The 10,709-nt window shown below is 45.8% G+C and overlaps 1 protein-coding gene across 3 annotated transcripts in view; it reads right to left on the minus strand.

Annotated features, from left to right (window-relative positions):
- The window catches only part of dgkaa (diacylglycerol kinase, alpha a), a 34,524-nt gene extending 26,042 nt beyond the window's left edge, over positions 1-8,482 (minus strand). For 2 of the 3 annotated variants that reach the window (XM_035381091.1, XM_035381089.1), the window contains exon 1: positions 8,265-8,480. The gene's annotated coding sequence lies outside the window, so the exon portion shown is untranslated. Of the gene's footprint in view, positions 1-8,264 lie in introns of all 3 variants that reach the window. The other variant, XM_035381090.1, reaches the window with a different exon arrangement.
- Positions 8,483-10,709: the final 2,227 nt, after the last annotated feature.

Here is a 10,709-nt window from a genome sequence, read left to right on the forward strand (position 1 = left end):
GCATGGAATTAGCTACGACTGTGTTTCTCTTCACCAGGAGGGAGGAGGGCTCCCAGAGGACACTCGTCTTGCCCCAGTTTCCCCTGCCCCCATCCAAAGACTGTGAAAAGAACTGGGGCAAACTCTGGGGGTCATGTTCCAAAATGGAAAAGTGCCTGAAGTGCTCTGGAGCCAGGGATTTGCTGGCTATAGGAATGCAGGTCGTCCTAAAAAAGGAGCTGGGTTGCCAAATACAAATGATTGATAACAAACGCCTCCCACCCTCCATCACACTTGCAGGGTTCCTAAAAAGCTCAACTAATATCAAAAGATTCATGCATAAGCTGCACTTAAAGCTCACCAGCCTTCGCGCGGGAAAACTGAGGGGGCGGAGCACGTAGGAGATTTCCTGCGGCCAACGCAACCGCCCCTGGGAGCGGCGCTATCGCCTGCTAGCGCCTGCTAGCGCCAACTGCTCGGGGGCATCCCAGGACACGGGAGACCGAGCGCCTCCACGCGTAAGGTTCTGAGCCAAGTGGGTCCGATGTACGATTCAGGAGCTGAAAAATCCATAGCGCGCACGCAAAGCCAGCGGGGCCTGGGAGTGCGCGCGGCAGCTGGCGAAAACCTCCCACTCTTTCCAAGTGACACGAGACCTCTTGTTCGGGCTGTGCTAACAAACAGTCCACCCAACCTTGCTTAATTCCCTCCAAAGGTTAGTACCGTTGCTAAGCTACGTCGTTTACGTAGCCACGCATGTGGGGGAGGAGAACTTGGCACAAAGGTTAGAAAAATGTGCACCTTTTCACAATCCAAAAAAAGAAAAATGGCTAGACCCATTTTTTCTTGTGGTGGCTCATCCCACCCAAAACCTGACAGGGAAGGACACATGAATCTGTACAGACAATGAAAAATAATGGGAAAGCGGTGCCATAAGTGACTTCTTTAACACAGCGGGAAACTTACCAAATACCAAACACCAGCCTCTCTCTAGTACCTCGTGTTCTTCTGTTTAGGACTAAAGTACTCAGGACATTATGAGGTAAATGTGTATTTAAAAATCACAGATGGCCTCTTTCACTTCTCTATTTTTCGCCATCTAATCTGAGAGAAATTATATAAAATTAAAACAGAACCTCATGGGAGGATGTGTAATATGTAATGACCTTAAGACTGTTCGAAAGCACTCTCTTTTTCATTAGAAAAACAGAACATTTAAGCTTCTTTTAGACACTGGCAGCCACAAAACAACTCTATAAATGCTGTAGACTATCATGTCATGGAGTGCAGAAGTCCAGATTTATCAGTGCAAGATGCTCTCTACGACAGGGACACTCAAATGTGGCCCTTGGGGTCAGCAGCAGTTCTCATTCTCCTCCTCTAATCAGGGACGAGTTTAGGCCTGGGTCAAAAGGGCAAGTGGGATCTATGGCCAATCAGTGATGTCAATCAATCAATTATCTGTCAGGTAGAAATGAAAACAAGCTGTACGGTTGGCCTCCAGGGCCAGATTTGGGGCTGTAATCCGCAGGTGAATAAAGAGCCTAGAAGGTCTGCACGGCGCGTTCTCGTCATGATGCGCTCCTGTGCTCCGACGCACACCGAGAGCCACAGTTCCAGCAGGGGAAGCCACGCAGCAGCCTGTGCGTGGGCCGACTCTGGGCTGGCCCACGTCCCCGCTGCTCTGCAGACCTGGCACCCTGCCCTCCGAGCCAGAGCAGCGAGGTACCTCACAAACTCAGAGGCGCGATGAGCGAGATAAGACGACCAACCGCAGCCCTGATTTCACCAGCGGGACAAAGAAAAAGCCCCTTCTTAATCGTACCCCCAACTGAGATTTCTGCCTTACTTTGTGCGAACACTCACCCAACCTGCGCTCTCCTTTCTTAAGTATTTTTGTTCTGCCCGCCATATGAATTTATATATGGGCACAAACAAATTATGGTAATAAGAAGGCAGACTACAGCATGTATTTATTTTGACTGGAGTATATGTACAATGCACCCTCCTCTTGTGTGGCCCTTTCTTACTGAACACTGACACTGTTCCTCCGTGTTCCTTTTTTAAATAAAAAAGTTTGATGAATACATTTTAATAAATTTACTTCTTTGCATATCGAGCCCTAGCCATCTTCCTCAGGTTTTTGTTTGCACCAACAGCCTTCCTTTCCCATCAGCACTGTGACCGCCTGATCTGTCTCTCTACAGATACTAGGGGCGAACTCCGTACCCAGTGTTCCCCCAACAAAATGAAGTCAGTAGGAGGACGCAGAACTAAGAGGTTTTAAAAGTTCTCTGGAACATCAGATCGCAACAGTTAATGGGACGGTCACACCAGCCAGCTCAGACAATAAGCCATTTAATAAGGAAGAGGTTCTGTGCAAATACTCAAAGCCTGCATGGTACCTGTTCCAGGTATTGCCGCTGCCGGAGCTATATTTAGAGACGAGCGTTCAGGCGACAGTGCTTGTTTGTGCAAGCTGTTCCATCACCTGCCTGCTCTGTCAAGGAAACTCTTTTGCAATACTCAGCTGCAGAAAGTCAGCTTTGCTTTTCGGGCTGTGGTTGGAAACACATTGTTTTTTTGGTTGTTCTTACATTTTTTTTTAACCTTAGGACACTGACTTCTAGCCAGCAACTTGTGTGGGGCAGAGATTATATCAGGTCGGTATGGAGAGGAAGAAGGACGTGGTCTTTATGGAAAGTGTTCCCCTATCCACTGAACTCCGTCAGAGCGTTGCCAGGGTGACTGAGAGAAGTTGGAGGTGGGGGGGGGGGGGGGGGGGGGGGGGGCGAGGGGGAGCCAACTGTTATGGGTCTTCCCCTGTTCCCCTCCCTTTCGGAAAGAGGCCACGCTCCGATTCACATTCCAGCTACAGATGCTGCCGTGACTCATCTCAGGAGCGAGGGAACACTCCCCGAATTAGCGGCCTCGCTAGGCTTCTGTGTGCCTGTTCAAGACACAAAGACAAAGAGGAGCTGCGATTTTGCTGAGGTGCAGGTTTCAACACCGGGGCCCCAAAGCTGTGTGTGTGCATGCACGCATGTGTGAGAGTGTGTGTGTGTATGTGTGTGTGTGTTATGCATGTCTGTTTGTGTGTGTGTCTGCGGGGAGTTCACAAAGTACACTGCGTGTTAGTTCACACAAGGTCCTGATGATGACTAAAACCAAAACACCAAACAACAAAGTCATCGCGTTCTCCTTAAGGTTCCCTTCAGGTAAAATGAGGGCTTGTACCTCAGCTCTTAAACTGAGTCCCCCTACACTGTGCCTCCATTTATCTTTTATCTAAAAACTCTTTAGAAAACACAGAAGACAAAAAAAGACTCTAAAAACACAAACACAGTCAATATCCCAACTCGAGCGTGTCAGGCTATCCGATGTTAGCGGCGAGGCGGCACAGCCTTTGCGTTTGAGGCAGCCCACGCCGCTGAGACAGCCGCCCCACGCGCTGGATTCAACCCCACGACAAACAGACCTGCAGTCAGAGCGAAAGTTCGGCAGGAACAGAAAGAGGCAAGCGGCGCCTCGTCGCATGGGACCGCAGACGCCTGCAGACGAGTGCGTCATTGCAGCGGGCGGGGCGGGGGCCGGGGAGCGCCGGCCCTGCATACGGCGTGAGCACCAGCCGAAAACACGCAGCGACCTGGCTGAAGGGGGTTCAGCACGAGCTCTGAGAAAGAAAAAAAAAACCCACAGACACGCCTACGCTTGCACGGGTGCAGCACTTCCTTTCTCCTGCTCGCTATCTCTCTCTATCTCTATCTCTATCTCTCGCTCTCTCACTCCGCCTCTGTTGCTCATAGAACAATGGCACATGTCTGGCAGGCCTTTTCGCTCAATGTCTTGCCCTCGCTTGCCTGGCTGTCGGAGGACCAGTAATGAACCCATGGTGCAGTATGTCCAAACACACTGAGATTATCCAATAGGAATGCTTTCATGCTGCTTTTCTTCCTGCCTCAATAGTCCTTCCCATTATCTTCAAATCCCAGGAGTTTCGGTGCTAATTGAAAATAGAGACAAATCCTACGGGAGGGCCCCGGCTACTGTGGGCTCAGGTTAATTCCCAGCATGCATTATGTCCCCTTCTCTGCGGTTTCTCTAAATAAAGCCGCTCTCTCGGTCCCCGCAGTTTTCCCAGCTCAGGCGCCGCTCGGTGAGGCTGCTCCCCACGGCCCGGCCGTCGCGACTCACCTGGGCTTTGGAGCAAAGCGGTGTGATTGCTTATTAACCACGGGCTTCCACCGTTTAGAGATGCCTCACTTATCCGGTTCCCCTCCAGGGAGCCAGCCCCACAGAGCAAAGGCAGTGCAGGGGATGGGAAGTCTGGATGGCACACGGGCGGTCCGTGGTATAGCGCGGCCGGCCATGCCATCGCAGAGACGAGATTCTCCCCGGAGGAAGGCGGGAGTGGGGGCCTGTGTAGGCTGGGACTCATTCTGACAGAGGCCCCAATAAAATAAACACATTGTCCCACAAGGCTCCTGGTCTAAAACTAAACACAAGCAAAAACTAATGGAAAAAAACACAGCTGCTTCACTTTGCTTGTGTTCCGTTTTACTGCTACCCAACACACCTGCCCCTAAAACAGAACCAACCCTGTTCCTGGAGATTTACCATCCTGTAGGTTTTCATTTCAACCCTTACTTGGCACACCTGACTCTACTAATAAGCAGCCGAACAAGATCTCTAGCTGTTTAATGAGGTGTGCTTTGTTAATGTTGGAGTGAAAGCCTACAGGAAGGTAGATCACCTGCAACAGGTTTGGTTACTACTGCCCTAAAAGAAGGGTGTTCAATATCAATCCTGGGGACCCATTGTGTATGCTGACCTTCATTCCTACTGGAATGGCAACCTCTGAATAGCAATGAGCAGTTAATTGTCCTTACTCTCACATTTAATGTCAACTGAAGGATGAATATTAATTTCAAATAATACAATGTGACCTCATAAGGTCAGAAATAGGGGTGTACCATGATGAATAAACATTCACATCCAAAGACCTTTAATCAGTCAGATCATTGAATGCCTTACCAACATGGACCCTGCCCTTGCTGCATGGCTGAAGCTAAGCAAGTGTGGGTTTGGTTAGTGCTTGGAGGGGAGACCTCTTGGGAAAACTAAGTTGCAGTAACCTGGTTCTCTCAACCTGCCTCTTAATCATGCCATGATTTAATTGGCTAAAAATGTTTTCTCTCCCTGTCCACCGCAGCTGATGTGTGGCGAGTGTTCCGGCGCAAAATGGCTGCCACACATCACCCAGGTGGCCGCTCCACATTGGTGGTGGTTGAGGCGAGTTCCCCCTTATCACTGTAAAGCACCTTGAGTGTCTGGAAAAGTGCCATAAAAATACAATGTGTCACTCATTCATTAAATTTTCTATAATGCATTGGATGACAAATGATTCCTTTAGAACAAGGTTACATTTTATAATTGACAGATTTAGGCTAACAGGGGTCTTAATTGTTGAAAATATTGTCACCTCCTGACAGAAAATGAAAAATGATTTAATGACAGAGCAAATGCCAATGAGCCAAACCTGCATAATGCTGGAATCTGTCAAAGCACAAAAACTTTTTGAGATCGTCATTTAACTTCTGTGTCAGAAACTAAATAAAGTAGGCTAATGGTTGGATTACTAGCTGAGGTACCATATGCGCAGTGATACTGACGTAACAAGCAGGTGGACAGGTGCTGTGCACACCAGACTGCAGGTGTGTGGACGTAGTGTGGGAGCTTGTGTGTATGCTGCGTACCTTCAGGTGTGTTCTAACGCTCAGACTCATGGTTCTTGTTGTACAGGGATGGCAAGTATGGCCATCCACCAACTTACAAGTAGATGGATGGGTGGTTCACTGCAGGCTAGCCTCATCTCACCCACATTTATCGGTTCCTTCTGCCAACCAATTCAGACTGAACAACTTGCTTTTCTTTAGATTCTGAAGGCCCACTTTATACTCTTTAGACCCTCTTAGCCCTTCCCTGATGGTCCATCTTAAACCCCCCCACCATTTTAGATCCATGCAAGTAGACATATTATTAAATGTGTTGCACGCAATAACTTTCTGAATGCTGCCTGTGGTCTTCAGCAGAAATTTGCTTAAATTTGCTGCTGAGTTTTTGTCGCACAAAGGTGTGCACTCAGTTGGAAATGACCTTGGGCTTGGAGACAAGGACCACAGGACCGCTGCACAGCTGACGAGCCCTTTCAGCCCTCGCCAGCCCCCATTGCGCTCGGGCAGCGCTAAGCTATGTCCGAGCAGACCCCGCGGATTTCAGCACACTTCACTCAGCTCATTCGTAGATGGAACATACGTGTGAGTTTCCAGCTATAGCAGAGAGAGCTGGGTGACCATGAACATTAGCAACTTGATTGGAGAGGAAGCCAGAACAACAGAGCACAGTATTATTTAGCACCAACTGTGGAAAAAAAACCACACTCTTTTATATCTGGGCAAAGTCTCTAGGCACATAATTCCCCTAGTGAGGCTAAGCTAGACCTGAATTCATGTCAAAAAAAAGGCCAAGGTCAAAGTTCAAATGTAAAGACTGACCTTGTACCAGCCCTTGGTAAAAGTCAAAAGGGCAGCCCCCAAATTGGCCTCCTCAGTAGGAACAGACTGACAGACATGAATTTGAGCTTTGAAGTTGAAGAATGAAATGAGATAAAGATAGATGAAAAGGGATAGGTCTATTTGGACCTGTATCACACCCTGAAGGTCAGAAGAAAGCCTATAGTATGTGACTTTTAAAAAAATTGAAATTAAAATGGTATACAAATGGAAGAGTACGTGCCGTTGCAGAGGCTAGAGAACCGTTCTTTGTGAGGAAAGGGCGTCTTTCTGTTGGCATATTGTGGTGTAAAAACCTTGTTCAAACACAAAAGAGAATAGGCAAGCAAAACAATTTTCTACCCGCTTGTTCAGCAACTCGCAAACACGCTTCAATAGCCATCTTGATCAGACAAGCCAAAAAAAAAAGAGTACAGCCAAACAGATCGCACAGTTTTTACATCTGACAGTTCAGAAAACACGGGCCGGTTAAAGAGAGTAACGGAATTTTTTTTTTTTTTTTTGCATTGTTTAGCCTCAGGCAACCCACATCACGTTCCCATGAAATGATTTACATCAAAAGAAATGATCTCAGCCACAGTGCGGTTCGTGCAGAAACAGAAAAGTGTGCAGGAACCGAATGCACAATCGTAACACAGAAAGTAGTTTCTGAGTTTTAAAATAAATAAATAAACTATAAAAGTTCTACATTCCTGGCGTAGTCACACTTGCCTGTTAGTGTTCCGTAAGTGGCTTCTCAAGCCTTGTGATATTGATAATGGGTTACGCAAAAGATGGGAAGTCCAACCCGGCTAACTTTCTTCGAAACACTCCCACAACACAGAGCTATTCATTTTCATTGCACAATATACCTTTTGTCACATTTTAGCAATGTGAAAGGTCATTTTAAGCACTACTGTACACAGGTCGTTCAAGGCGCGGTTACCAAAGGCACGGTTGTTGTGATTTAAGTTCGCAGGTTTGGTGCTTGCTTTGTGCTTCGAGTGAAGCGACCCCGGCTTCAACAGTCAAACATCCAGCACAAAAATAACACTGAAGTGCTCTGCGCTCTGAGTAATATTATTGGTCAACTGTGAATGATCATGAGTAGGTGCTTATACAGCGCCATGAAAGCGGCTGGTCGAAAAAGCCTGCAAAGTAAACATGCTTCAAAGTGTCCGGCACCTGTAAGATGTCAAGTTGATTATATCTGCATTGCATTTATCCAACAAACAGCCAGCACTCCTAATCTGAAGACTCTCCACAAATCGTTGAATGGTCAACATATATATGTCTTTTTTTTGCGCTGCACGCTTCTCTGTTTAAACGGCATTGTGTAAAATAAACTTGAAGCAATCGTTATAATTTTTGTGTCCCGTTGGGTAACTAAGTGAATCAGCAAGTGAAATTCTTAACTCTAAATTGCCTAATGACAACGAAACCCCTTCGTCAATGAGTAAGCTTCAAGAGAAAACAGAAGCAAAACCAGAGGACTGGGAGAAAAGGGCGAGAGCTTTCTCGGGTTGGAAAAGTCAGAATGCCCCGTCACTGAAGATTTAGCGAGCCACCAAGTTAAACTGACACTTCAGCGACCTATAAACTTCACATCGACGTGAGCCCCCCTGGCAGTGTAGCCAATACGCGATTGATACAGCCCCCTGGTTCATTTCACTGTGCAAAACCACACGGCAAAACGAAAGGGGAGAGTGAGTTGTGTCGATAGGCGGCAATTACCTTGATTTCCAGATAAGTCGTCCGCTGTCCTTCTGCTTTTTGTGTTGCAGTGTTAAGTTAAATACACTATTTAACTCGGGTGCAAAGACAAGAACTATAACACCGTAAGCAAATGCGGCTTTCTGTCAGCGACGCAGCACACAGAAGGGAACTGCAGCTGTTGGACTACAGCCCGAAATGGAGAAAAAAATTGACTACCACACGCCCAATTCAGAAGATGACCCTCCCCAACCGAGAAGCGCCGCCTCAAACTCTTCTTGTATTAAAATCGTGATGACAAAGTAGTAACGTAGCAGCACCATTAGCTTCAGACGCTATAGGCAATGCTACTTTTTTCGATAGACATAATATCTAAATTCCAAAAACAACGACCCTGTAAGACTGCTTGACATATCATTCGGCTCCAAGTTTTACTGTCTAATGTTAAAAATGAAGGCAATAATTATTTTAATATTACATAATTTCGTCCTTAATTCAAATGTGATTTTACAGGAAATTAACAAAAGCTGGTAAATTGGCTATTTCTTTTCTATAAATTCTGTAAATAGCCTATCTTAAATAAAACAATGTTCTACCTAGATTCGTATTGTTTATATTGTAGACGTTGCTTCTGTAGTCCGTGTAGACACGCCCCCTCACCTTTTGAGGGAAAACCCTTCACACCCAAAGATTTGCAGCTGCAAATCTGCCTCTTATTGCCTCAAGTCCCATCATTTTGACGGCGCTCTCTCAGCAGTAATAAAAAACAAAACCCGCCTGTTCGTAGTGATACCCAATTCAATTTAAGGAAGCGAGGACTGGCGCATATTCCTCAGTCTGAAGGTCACGTTAATTCGAAACCTACTGCGGTGATGAACTACGGGCGTCACCCATTACACTACATGCGACTCACTCCACACTAGCTCTCAGGCGGAATCAAGCTCGGCGGCTAAGTTGATTCCCCACGGACCGCTGAAACGGCCATCAATCAGAACATGAAATCATTACAGTCAATTACTTAATGGAGCACTTTCTCATTCCAGAGAGCAATTTCCCTATGGCCCACGTAATCTCATTTCTAATCCCTCCGGTGAAAAGAGATGATCGTTTAAATGTGTGGTTTCAGTTACCATAAAAGGCATTTTTTTATTTTGTTTTTAAAAAAGAAAATGCATTCAGCTTTTTTGACTGCATATCAGACGCAGTGCTTTCCACAGCTTGCATGGCCTATTGCTAAAATACCACCTTGATTACAATACTGTAGCGCAGCTTGCATAGCATTGACTTTCAAGCATATAGCATAAGCACTGTCGAAGAATTCGCCTCGAGTGGAATAGATCATCCTCCTGTGTCGCTGTTCTGCGCATGGATTTCCTGTCCCAAGGGCATTAAATCTGGGCCCAGATATATTTTTAGGCCAATCGCACACACATTACTGCAGCATTTAAAATGACTCAATACCACTTTAATTTTGACATTATTTAAACACAGCTTGTTTTCTAATATTCAGTTGTGTTGTTTAAAGTATTGACACATTTCATCATTTAGATCTCAGTAGCCAACGCTGATCTATATGAGGACGGGACATTGAGTTTTTTTTGAAAGCGCTGTAAAACAGCCCCTATCAACCCATCATATCACCACAACCGTTTTTAAGGATTTTTCAAGCGATAAAATTAACCTGAGAATAAGGTAAAGCTAACAGCTATACGTCCTCAGCATGTAGCCATGACAGGTGTTCATTTCGCACAGCGGAATCAATGCCGATTCATCTGCAGTACTGTGCCAAGGAAAATAGCGCCACGTATGGCAGTGATAGGAAAACGTCACGTACTCTCCCACTTGCTCTCCTTTCGACGCGTTTTTTCTCTAACCCCCCGCACCCATTCCACAATTCCATCTTCATTAAGCGACAAAACAACTTTTTTCAATCTAATATTTAGTCTTAAATTTAAAACAATATCTGTGCATTGATTTGACAAACACTTAATTGTAGAATACACTGGAGTAACGGGACAAAGACCACGGCATTTTTGTGGCCTTAAACCTGGGAACCAATACCAAGCAAACTCGTTTTTCAGAGCCCAGAAATAAACTGCATTTAAACAGACAGCAATCGGAGCCAGTTTCGACAGCATGCAAGAAGACTCGTCCAATAAATCGCAATTATGTCGGCTAATGTCTGATAACTGCGTTGAACTCTGAACGATAACAGATAATTTTGTAAATTCGTGCTGTTTAAATGACAAACTACCAACAGCAATAATAGGCTTCCCTGCGTAAACAACTTGGCTGACAATTTAAGTAATTCCCTTAAGGGATTCATTTTCAAATGACGATATCTTTTTCGTCATCTTGATACACATTCTTTTAGCAGCATTTTGAATGAATCACGCCCAAGTTTAACACACACGAGTTTGCGCTTCTGCCTTACTGAACGTAACTTTAAACTCTTGAATGCGAACA

Source organism: Anguilla anguilla, chromosome 11 (assembly GCF_013347855.1).
Source record: "Anguilla anguilla isolate fAngAng1 chromosome 11, fAngAng1.pri, whole genome shotgun sequence".
Lineage (NCBI taxonomy): Eukaryota > Metazoa > Chordata > Actinopteri > Anguilliformes > Anguillidae > Anguilla > Anguilla anguilla.